Source organism: Pipra filicauda, unplaced genomic scaffold, assembly GCF_003945595.2.
Source record: "Pipra filicauda isolate LSUMZ 115617 unplaced genomic scaffold, ASM394559v2 scaffold69_size3009148_pilon, whole genome shotgun sequence".
Taxonomy (NCBI): Eukaryota; Metazoa; Chordata; class Aves; order Passeriformes; family Pipridae; genus Pipra; species Pipra filicauda.
This window is the reverse complement of record NW_024104864.1, coordinates 2,872,238-2,884,236: the sequence shown is the minus strand read 5'-3', so window position 1 is coordinate 2,884,236 and position 11,999 is coordinate 2,872,238. Positions and strand designations below refer to the sequence as shown.

General features: G+C 51.2%; 1 long non-coding RNA gene across 2 annotated transcripts; it reads right to left on the bottom strand.

Moving 5' to 3' along the window:
* Nucleotides 1–6,831: 6,831 nt before the first annotated feature.
* LOC120324779 lies at nt 6,832–11,554 on the bottom strand. Of its 2 annotated transcripts, none has more exons than XR_005566336.1 (4): nt 11,257–11,554; nt 8,283–8,348; nt 8,081–8,199; nt 6,832–7,665 (listed from the first exon to the last, which is right to left on the bottom strand). It is a non-coding gene; the product is annotated as an uncharacterized LOC120324779 (long non-coding RNA). The 2 variants fall into 2 exon arrangements; XR_005566337.1 differs by having other exon boundaries at nt 8,081–8,196.
* Between the last annotated feature and the right edge of the window lie 445 nt (nt 11,555–11,999).

Here is an 11,999-nt window from a genome sequence, read left to right as displayed (position 1 = left end):
ATGGCACACCACATATGGGCCCAGTCACTCTTAGCCCGTTCCACTTCACCCTCCACGGCTTCACAGATTCTGAAGAGGATGGGTAAAGGAGAAGAATCACAGCTTCCAACAGGTTTTGGATGGACCACGTCCAGACCTGGCATCCTTGTTTCCTGCCCCATCAGCAGTTCTGGTGAAAGCCCCTACAGCCTGGGCAGCAAGTATGAAGGGCAGGTATGGTAACCGTAAGGGGAAGTAGGCAGAGAACGTAGGAATTAGGAAGAGGTACAGCACAGATCTTGGGAGCAACTTTCCCTTTTTATATATGAAGAGCTTTCTATCTGGCCTGCTAACTCCACATCCCCCTCCAAAACCAAAAAAAAAAAGAGCACACACACCTGAAAAGCAAGATTTGTTAGCCACAGACTTCAAAATAGACAGCCTTCATTCACTTTTGTCCAGTCTCTGTGAAATTATCAAGGAGTCTGGAAAGGGAATGAATGAGGATGTGATGACCAGGAGGGATGGGTTTTTTGCCCATAAGATGGTCTCAGGATGTCATGTATGAGCTGGTGAAGGAGATAGACCTTTTTTAAGAGCAACTCATTTGTGGTTTTTTTTCATGTGAAGTATGGCAGCTCAGAAGCTGTTGTAGAATTCCCTCCGTCTTATTCTGTTTTTTTTCTTTCTCTTCCTCTCCTTTAGCACTTCAGGATAGCAGTGCTACCAGTCTCAGCATTCTTGAATCATGACTCAAGAATGATGAGATGCAGGAACCTGCAGGTCTGCTTGTGCCCCCAGAACAAGTGTAGGGACCGGATCTGAACAGGCAGACGTTATTGCTTAGTCGGCTCCTTGCCTACCCTCCTGCCTCAAGACTTCTTGCTCAGTTATCTGAGTGCTCTTCTGGCTCTTTGGTTCCTCAATGAGACTAGCACAGCTTGTTCTTTCCTTTCTCTGGGTCCAGTGTTGTTATACCCCTCCTATCACTTTTAGCTCTCCTTTTTCTCTTCATTGCACTGGCTCAAATACTCCTGCTTTCTCCACAGCTCCCAAGACTAACTGCTTGCTTGTTTAACTTGTCCTAGTGTTCCCTCTCTCTAGGCCCCACTTCCACTACAGCTATCACTCTTCTCTTTCATAACCCCCTGTGCTCCAATTTTCAATCTAGTTGTGTTATGCAGACAGTCAAGGTTCTTTTCTCCCATTTCCATCCCTTTGTTTTCCAGTAAATCCTTCTGTCTTTTTTCCCACACCAGTTCTGGTATCATTACGCTCCTTGCCCTCATCTATCCTTTGGGCTTTCCTTCCCCAAGTGATTTGCTGTCCTCCTTTCCCTCAGCTGCTCCTCCTTTCCCCTGCCTGACCCAGAGCAGTCAGCAGTAGCTGGGTGCTTGCAGAAGATGGCTGGCGTTCCCACATCCCTACAGTATGCACACAACCTTACCCCACCTTTGTGAGGCAGTGGTGACAGTAGATCTTGGAAGAACTGCACAGTGAAAGTCTCCAGTGTCCCTATAGAGCACGTGTGAAATAGATTTTTTTTTTAATCATTTATCAAAATTTGGCATGGATTTTTCTGGGAATAGTGAGTAGTGAGCAGTGTAGCTCTGACGCATGGACAGCTCTCCTTCGTAGGCTTCAGCTTCCTCCTCCAAAGCAGTTGGGCAAAAGACTGCTCTTTTTAACATACACGTTAATGTTCAAAACCAAAATGTTTTCCTCTGCCTTTTTTTTTTCTCCCTGAATAGATTCAATATTCAGGCTGAAAACATATTTAAAGAGAAAAGAAAAATTAGAAAAAAGTCAGACGTAGGCAGACAGCCAGAACGGAAAATTTCAGCTCCAATCATAAAAACTATAAGCAAATGAATGGTTTAGAGTGGGAATGCCCAGTCTAATTCCAGCTCTGCTGGTAACTTTCTCCTTGTAAAAACCTCCAGTTTGAAATTGCCACTCTGGGATCAGTCACATCACTGTCCCTAGTGGCTTCAGAATAAGGCAGGAATATAGCACTTGCTTTGCTATAGATCATGCCTTTTCAGAAGCTTTGTCTGAATTGCAAAGCAGATGCAGAAATGAGGCCTGATAGCTGGAAGCAGCAATTCACACATAAAGCCTGCAATATTTCTTTGGAAAGAGAGAGTAAAAAGTGAAACCTGGAGTTTTCCAGAAGATGGTTGTTCTGTTAGCAGTGTCACCAGTGGTAAATCCATTTAAAACAGTCTTGTCACACCTCTATACACAGCTAATGTGGACATGTTCAAAGCCTCACCTAAGATAGAACATTTTGAAGTGGTATAATTAAATCTGGTGTGTTCTTAAAGTAGAGGATGAGGCACCTGTTCACTGCGTGCAATCAAACTGAGAGCCTGCAGGCTGATGTGGCTCGCTGCCCAGGAGCTCCTGTGCCCGCTCACAGCACGCAGGCGCCAAGTGGCAGCTATTGCTCCTGCAGAAATACTGCTCCTGCAGAAATATGGCTCCTGCTCTCTGGGACAGCAGCCTGGCTGCAGCAGTCACCCTGTTTTGCCTGTGAAAGGTGCAAGATGACAGAGGCTGCACGGTACAGAACCTGCCATGGTGCCTGAGGAGAACAGGAGGAGAGGAGGAAATGGCTGCTGGCAGGGCAGGCAGGCCCTGAAATGTGGGATGTCCCAGTTGGGTTCACCCACAGCTGTTGAGGTCAGACCACCTCCCTTAGGTCAGCCCTCCTCCTACAGCTGTTGTGGCGTGAAGTGCTGGACTTCACACTGGAACAGGCAGCAAGCAGCCACATCTACTCTGTCACCAGAGCCTAGAGAGGAGCAACATCTACTGCAGGAGGTCAGTAGTGAATGGCCAGGGGACAGGAGTACCCAAACTGTGATGGATTTCCACTAAGCACATGCCCAAATCACGGGTCTATCCAATTAAAGCCAGACTTGGAGCAGTTTAAGTTCCTCCTCTGCATTAGGCATTCTTCATGTTTTACTAAACAGATGTAACATTGCTTTAAACACGTCACGTGCAGATGGTACAGTACAAATCATACGCTGCAAACTAGCTCTACGCTAGCTCAGCCTGGCATGATCTCACTTGGCCCTTCAGCTACTCTCTATGTGAAAGAGAAGACAAACAGGTATCTTCCCGAGGACACAGGCTGCAGATCTACTTAGTGGCTGCCTAAGTGCACAGAAACCTGAAAAACAGCGAGTGGGAAGAACTGACAAAAGTGCTTCCAGGCTCCGAGTCCAGAGCTCCTTCTCCCAGCCAGCAGAGTGCTGTGTATGTTCTCTTGGTTGTTTCTCCCCAGTGCCAGAAGATCATCTGCAAACAAAATGTTTGACAGGCAGAATGAAACAGCACTTTGCAGGCTCCATTCTCCGACGCCTTGCGCTCCCCTGCAGACGCTTTCCCTGTTAAACAGATCTGCCACAGGGGGACTCCCTGTGAAACACGAAGTTTGCAAAGAGGGCTCCTCCATCTGCTGCCAGAAAGCCATCAGACAAAGGGACCACACCTCGCCAGTAGTGACAGTGACGGTGACCACTGCTGGGGCTGCCGGTGGGCACACAGCCACGGGCTGTGCTCCTGGAATGTCCCTTCTCTAGCTTCACCAGGATGAGGTGCGATGGAGAGCCTTCCACCTGGAAACAGCAGCAGCCGTGGGTTTCTTGCAGGGAAAACAGAATGCTTCCTGCCCTTCCTCGCAGCAGTGTCCAAACTTGCTGCTGCTTCTCTGAAACCTCATCCTTTTGCATGTTCTGCCGGGATCTGACTGAACAGATGCAAGTGTCTTTGCTGCATCCCGCCCTACAAGGAAACACCTCATTCCCTTGTCACCATGTATTACTATTTCCCAGCCCACCTTTTAATCCACAAAGTCTATCATCTTGTAGCTTCCATTCAGAGTGTGGGAAATTATGGGGGGTTTGGTTCTTTTCTGCATATCAGCCTTTTACACGTTATTTCTGCTTCTGGGGCTTACACTTTCTATTCTTCCCTTAGAAATCGGGACACTTTTGCTGGCTTAAACAAGAAATAAACGTTGCAAGTGCTGAGCTGTAATTGCAAGGACGGGTAGTGAATACGCCCGGTGAAACAACCGAGCAGTTCAGAAAGGCTCCCAAGAGCCAATAACTAGCACTAAATCCAATCGGGGCACAAAAGCAGGGATGAGAATGAAAGTAAAACCCAAAGACAATGGTAAAAATTGCCTTCAAACATAAAATAACTGCACTCATGTGAGCGGAGGGCAAGATGCAAAGTTATCTTCCATAGCAGAAGGGCGATAACGCAGATGCAAGCAGATAGCAAAGCTTCCCGTGAGCCGATCGGAACACAGCACACGGTGGCCGGGGGCGAGGAGCAGGAGGCCTTCCCAACGGCAAACTAGGTCAGGGCTCAGTGGTCACGAAGGCCATGCCAGTGCGGCCCTGGGCCCCCTGGCAGCAGGGGCTCAGTCTGCACCAGGCACGTGACCGTGGTTGGGCACCACAATGCGGCGCTTGCTCCGGCTTTGTGCTTCTCTGCTGACTAAACAGTGGCCGGGGCCGGTGGGCAGCACCCAGGCTGGGGGGTGGACACCAAGGGACGAGTGGGGAAGGCACCAGGGCTCTGGGGGTGCGGGGCTGAGGCTGGCTGCTGGGGCGGCAGTGCTGGCAGTGCTGTCAGGTGAGGGTGAAGCCATCCCGGAGCTGGATGGCGAAGCCTGGGCAGGGCAGCTTGGTGGCAGCGGAGGGCAGGCAGGAAAGAGGAGGTGGAGATGTGTGGGGGCTGGTGGGAAGCACAGACTAGCAGAAGCCATGCCCAGACAAGCAGGGCCTGCCACACTGAGCCCAGCCGAGCCTGAGACCAGCCCAGTCAAACCCAACCAAGCCCAGCTGAGCCGAGCCCAGCTGAAACCAACAGAAACCAGCCGAGCCATGCCAAACTGAGCCCAGCTGAGCCGAGAGGGGCCAAACTCAGCCGAGCCAAGCCTGAGCCGAGCAGAGCCAAGCCAAGCCCCAGCAAGCGAGGCCATCCAGGTCTGGCCCACAGGGTCAGGTCTGAGCCGTGGCTATTATGGGATGGCAAGAGGCAGGTATTATGGGATGGCGAGGCCCTTCTGCGGCGGGGGAGGGGGGGGAGTGAGGGCGAGCCTTAACTATTATGGGATGGCGAGGCCTCCCGCGACCGGAGGGGGGCAGGTGGGTGGCAGGGCATATTATGGGATGGCAGGCGCTCCTGCCGCCGGGAGGAGTATTATGGGATGAGGAGGATGCCCCACAAGGGAGGGGGGGTGGGAGCGGGCAGATATTATGGGATGGCAGGGCCCGCAGCAGCCGGCGTGAGGCGAGAGCATTATGGGATGGCACCATTCCCAGCGTGGTGTGACCGGGCGACTATTATGGGATGGCTCTACCTTACAGCTGGGCTGCCTCCCTGGGAAATATTATGGGATGCAGCGGGCGAAAGGAGGGAGGGAGGGGGAGCTGTTATGGGATGTCGGGCGGGAGGCTGTAGCCCCAGCCAGGCTTCCAGCGGTGCCCGCCGGGACCTCCCCGCGGTGCCCCCGTCCGGCCCCAGCCCCCCCCTGCCCGCAGCAGTCGGGACCAATAAAGCCGGCAGGATATTATGGGATGGCGCGGGGGTGGAGTGGGGGGTGGTTGCCATGGAGCGTTTCCCGTGGGTGGCTATTATGGGATGGAGCCGTCTTTGTGAACTATTATGGGATGCGGGGTGGGGCCGCCCGAGCCCCGCCGCCCCCCGGGGCAGCGCGGCGGGAGGATGGGAAGGGGTGAGGCACCGGGCACGGGGGTACAAACCGGGGGAAGGGTTCTCGGCTGCCAACCGCACGTGGGTTCCATAGGAACCCTCGGCCGGATCCCCAGCATGGCGAGGCTGCAGGCTCCTGCTCGCACTCGCACTAAATTCTGTCCCCAAAGTAGTTGATGAAGGGAAAAAAACAGTCCTTCAGACTGGGGCTGTGGATCATCCCAACGACTCGCCTAAACATTGGTCCCAAGTGTACCTTTTCTGGGAAGAAACTTGCCGTCTAAGTCGAAGTGCCACAAAACTCTGAGCTGGTGACTTCAGGTTCCAGAAACATGCACACAGATGGCACAAAGCAAGACCCATCCCTGCGCGGTCCATCCCAGAGCAGGGGATATGCGATCATTGGTTTCTGCTCCAGGGACACAGACCCAAAGTACCAGTCTGGTGGTTGTCTGAGGTGAGAGAAAACCTCCACACAGGTGACTGCGGCAGCTCTGCAAACCTCTGCCCGGTTTGGAGCCCGGGGTGACTTAGTAGGTTTCACCATCGAGATTTAAGTCTCCTCTCGTCCAGCCAACCCGAGTCCATCAGCTCTGCTCAGTAGCAGGGGGGTTCACACCCAACAGAATGGGGAATGCAACCTCCAGGCTAATTAGCACTGTTCCCTGAGGTTGTTGCTGGGTGCAGCACTAGAAACGCCTCTCCCAGATCCAGCTGGAGGTAGGAGATGAAGGCGAGTTCTGTCCCAGCTTGTTTTTTCAGTATTTCTGCTAACTGAACCCAAGAGATGTGTTTTGGTGTTAGTGATTTTTGCCGGCATCCACCAGCTTTGATACAGGGAGTAAAAATAGGTACATAGGTGTCACAGAATTGCAGTCCAGGCAGCTCAACCCACTGGGTCGTTGTTGCAGCCCCTTTGAGACCACTGGCTCCTTCCCTGGCTGAATCCAACTGTTTGTTTCATGGAGAGGGGAGGGGAACAGGGCATCTCTAGAGCGCTTAAGGGAAGTGGGAATGTAAAAATGATAACTAATAAGCATTCTTAACTCTCAGGTATTGCTTCCAGCTTTTGTTATTTATTATATATATAATTCTAAGTTAAAAGACTGGTAATGTGTCAAAGTTAAAATTTTATAATTTCAAAATAACATTTGTTTTTTACATCTTACTAAGTGCCTCCATCTTCAGGGGGAAAAAAAGTGAAAATAAACGTGGAAAATTCAAATCTGAATATCTGATGACTGGCAAAGTTCTGAGTAACTGAAAACAGACTTGTGATGGAAAATATCAAGTAACCTTAGCTATAGGTGTCAGTACCAAGTATGTGATGTTTTTTAAAGCAAGCAAACCAGCGAAGCACACAGAGATAGAGATCAGCCGTTCTGATTTTCAGGGGGCTGAGCAACCCCCAATCTTCTCTATCTCACCCCCCAGCCTCCCCGCCTGCCTCAGTTCTCTGCTGCTAGCTCTGCCTCCTGCACCGTTCACGTCTGGCTGACGCGGTGCGGCTCTGGCTGCACGGCCACGACACTCACCCTGCCCCCTCCTTCCCCTGGCAAAACAGGAGACGAGGCTCATGACGAGTGCCGAGCGAAGTCTGAACTGCTGTTCCTCTAACGGGAAGTAGATGCAGAGTCACGCTGGCATATGGGCAGCCCTCACCTAGGTGGCTGCCTAGAGACTCGATCCTCCATTGACAGTAGAATGTTGTTCTCAAAAAAGAAGCACACATGGTCTCTTCAGTGATTCTTGATCTTATTCTGATTGTATGCTCCCAAATTCTCTATGTGCGAGTCTCTCTCTGCCTCTTGTTCCAGTGGTGTTTGTTTGCTGCAGGAGCAGTTCCTTGCACCTGACAGGAGGGGCTCTTGTCTCTTCTTGTGTCATTTTCTTCCATGTCTGACACCAAGGTAATGATACTTCCATTGTGCTAAATAAGCTTCTTCTCTGTGGAAGAAAGAAAAATACTAAATAATTTAAAAAAAAAATAAAATAGAAGGGGAGACCATTGAAGAAAGGAACAATGAAAATGAATCATTTAGATTTCCTTAGCTTGCCATGAAGACTTTGTGGAGTGGAGAAGAGTATCCTGGGCAGAGAAAAGAGCTTTGTAGTGTTGGGGAAGACATGCAGAACTCAGGACAGTTGCTGGTGCTGGGGTTTCTCACACTAGCCAAATTCTCACAAGATAGTTTAAAATGGGGGAGGGTGGCATGGGTGTTGAAGAGGCACAGACTGGGACAATAATCAGATATCGAGTGAAAGTTTGGACCAGTTTCTTACTAATTTAAAAGTTACTTATCTCAGAGTTTGATACTCCTCCCCTCTCAAAAATTGTCTAGGGCAACATTTTCTGTGTTACCAAAGGAAAAAAACAGAAGGGCAAGACTTCTCAGAAATCCTGGGATCTTCAGGATTCTTCGACAGAAGCGGTTAAACCCGAGTTCAGAGTCAATACCATCCAGAGAGCCTACAGGGCTGCTGAATGGAAAACACAAGGGGTGAGTCCATTCACATTAACTATAAATGGTCAAAACCAGGTTAAAGGAAGAGGTGAAATGTACCTGGAGCCTTTGCAGAACAGCGTGACATTCAGGGATACTTCAGGTGATACCAGTTTTGCACAGGTGCTGAAAGATATTTTTCATGTTACTAGTTGTGTGTAATTTGACAGAATGGATATAACAGCCAGTCTAGAGCAACCCTCAGCAGGAGAACAGAAGTACATCTGTATCCCAGCACCCAAAAGAAGCAATACAGTGTAGCATCACAGAGCCCCGTGTCGAAATCCATTAGCACCTGTGCGTCCTTATTGAACGTAAGAGTAGCAGACAAAAAATAACCTGAGACCATGAACCGACCATTCAGATCACATTATCTGCAGCACCAGCACGTCATGCTTATAGTCTGTTATCTGTGTCCCACATATGAACAGTTCACACTAGTCTGGAAAGCCTCCCCTCTTTCCAAAATGCTCTGGAGTTTCTTCCCCACCCCCTGTTGCCTCCCACACTGTGCAGCACTGAAACACAGTGTAAGGATGTCACTGGCCTCCATCCACTAGTTCCAGAGTGAAACAATGTCACAAACTTTGTTCTTCTTTTTACCTTGGAGAAACATGTTTCTATCAAAAATGAAACTGAGAAAAGAGCTGTGAGCCTGATAAAAGCCTGAGCAGGGGTGGCTGCCCGTGAGGAGGAGGAAGACGGGGCAGAACTCTCCTGGGTCCCCAGGCAGGGACCTGACCCCTGGCTAACTCAGACCACGCACAAAAGTACAGAAATAATTTAGAGGCCACCTCAGCATGCTGCTGTGGGAATACAGAGTCCACGTCACCTGCTTGTCACTGGAAGCAGAGCTGGGCAGGGGTGTGTGGAAGGCCCTCTGGTTAGTTTGGATTTTCCTAACACAGGTGCAGCGCCAAAGCAAGGGATGTTGCAGGCATTTTCCCCAAGGGAAGTGTGCTGCAGGGTTGTTTGGGCCATTGACACCCACCAGCACAGGTATGGAAGATCATATTTTGCAGATCTTGCTGCAATTGTTTCCAAAGTCAAGTGCTATAAACTGAAAAGCTTCAATTAAACCAGGTAAGTAATCAAAACACAGTAAGGTACAGCAACTTCCAGGTTTAAAGCAGCCAAATAAATCTATCTCACAGTGTTATCATCAAAGGAAAACATTTAAAAGTCTTTTTTTTTTGAATCTATGTAATGTGCTCAGCCCCCATAAACAATAAAAACACCCTAAATCATGATCATGTTTTGGGTTTTTTTTGGAGTAAAAATTAAGGCTTCTGCTGAGTAAGAAACTTAGTTACAAACTAAAAAGTCTGATAAAAAGGTGTTCAGGTGCGTGCAGGGAAAGATTTCAGGGAAGTGGTGGTTCATTTGGAAGCTTGGTGCTTTAGTGACCGAGGCATTGGGGTACACATTGCCTAACCAGTAACAACAGCTCTCTCCAGACCATAACCTTGCCAGCAGGAGTGTTGGAAATCACCTTCAGAGATAGCTCCAGCAACTAACTCCCTTTGCGAGATCTTCACTCACATCATACCTCTCACCCTGTGGCCAAGCCACTGGAAAAAAGAGGCATACGTGGAGTCTACGGGCCACCGATTGGGGCTGGACTGCTCAGCATGGGAATTTGCCGTGGCTGTCCGCCTGGCTCCTATTAGAGAGGATTACGAACAAAAAGTTCAATGCACAAAAGAGGGAGTGAAAAGTCCTGCAGAGGTCCACGTGAGTTTGGTGGTGGTGTTATCCACCCCATGTTTCTGTAGCACTGGATAGCCTGCTTGATCAGTGCAGAGGATGAATAGCATGTGTGGAAGAGTAGCACGTCTCTTTTTCTACTGCTTTTCCTCCATGCAGCTGACAGCACTGTCATCATCCAGGCGAAAATATGTACAGGGATAGCATGGTGTGCGTGCTGTTGATGATTGGAAGAGTAGTTGGATTTCTATATGTGCAAGAAGGTGGATAACACAACAGCCTCTTGAGACGTATTGGTCTCGTCTTTGCTGGCAAGGCAGGAATGAGGGCACGGAAGTGCTGTGGGGTGGCTGCACATGGATTTTGTGTTGCAGAACCACACTGGAGCACACAGCGGAGACGGGAACGCGAACGAGATGGTGGAGCATGATGATATCTCAGCAGAGAGGTGCTGGTGTGAGGAGGTGGGTGGTCAGGGCCTACACATACAGGTGTGGGAGAGTTTGCCAGAAATTAGAGACACTTCAGCACACAGCTGAGGTGATGGGATGGTGTTATGGAACACCTGCATGAGCAGTGTACGTGTGGACACATTTTCAGTGTGATTTAGCAGACAAAGCACAGGTTGTGTTACAGGATCTGTAAATAACTTGTTGCAGTCTGTAACAGTAAATCCTCCACTCATGTTCCAGGATGTTTCACTGTGGTGGGATGAAATGTGCACATGCACCACCAGGTGCAGGACAGAGCAGGGGTTGAGGAGCAATCAGTGCAGTTGTGGAGACCCAAGTGTTTACTGGGAGAGATGGATAGTACTGTGCCTCTTTGTTGAGATTAATAGAGATGCTCAACACAGGATAGGCGGCATTATGGGATGTGATTTTGTTTAATGGGAAATTAATGATACAGTTGCATGTGCATAATCGGGGTATACTTATACCTATGGACCGTTCATGTCTGTGCAAAGCAACAATGAGTTTCCTGGTAGAGGGCCACCACGGGGAGCTGAGTGAGAAGGAGCAATGGAATACAGGGACATGCTGCGTATCACAGAATCAATTAGGTTGGAAAAGACCTCTGAGATCATCAAGTCCAACTCATGATGGAACACCACCATGTCAACTAGACATGGCACTAAGTCCCACGCCTAGTCCTTCCTTGAACAGCTCCAGGGGTGGTGACTCCACCACCTCCCCGGCCACTCCATTCCAATATCTGATCACCCTTTCTGTGAAGAAATTCCTCCCAATGCCCAATCTAAACCTCCCTTGTCACTAGTTGCCTGGGAGAATGTGTATCCCTGGGGTACGAATAGTTCTGCAGGTACCAGCAGCCAGGAGAGGAGGAGGCCTTGTGTTGCAGGAGGGGCACTGAAGTCACCGCAGGCTCCCCACACACAGGCTGGCAGTGGCAGTGCCCACGCTGGGCACGAACAGCTCTAGAGGGGTCCTGCGGCCCCGCGGGCAGAACGTGCAGGACGGGCACGGTGGGCCGGGGCAGGGGAGCGAGCGGGGCCAGAGCCCCGGGGCTGGGGGGGAGGGAGGGCGGTGCCCAGAGCCTGTGCCCGGGGCTGGTGCCAGCGCGCGGTGCCACGGTCGGCCCCGCTCCCCGGGACCCCAGGCGGGGCGGGCAGGGCCGGGGGGCGGCGGCGCAGCCCCGCGGGTGCGGGGCGGGCGGCCGCGAGTATTATGGGATGCCGGGCTGGACGGTGGCTCCCGGCGACTATTATGGGATGCCTGCCTGGGCGCGGGGGGTGTGGTGTGGTGTGAGTGACTATTATGGGATGTGCGCGCCCGGGGTGTGACTATTATGGGATGTTCTGGGGGGGTCTTCACAGTGTGCCCTCCCCCCCCTCCCACCGCGCGCTCCCCGCGGGAGGAGGACCCGCCTATTATGGGATGGCAGCCCCGGGGGGCGCGCGCGCAGGGCCGCGCCGCCGGGGGGCGCCCTGCCCCGGCACGCAGGGTCCCGCGCGGGGCGGGGGGGGAAGGGGCAGTATTATGGGATGGGGGGGGGGGGGCAAGTATTATGGGATGTCGGAGCGAAAGGGTGCGAGCATGGGGGACTATT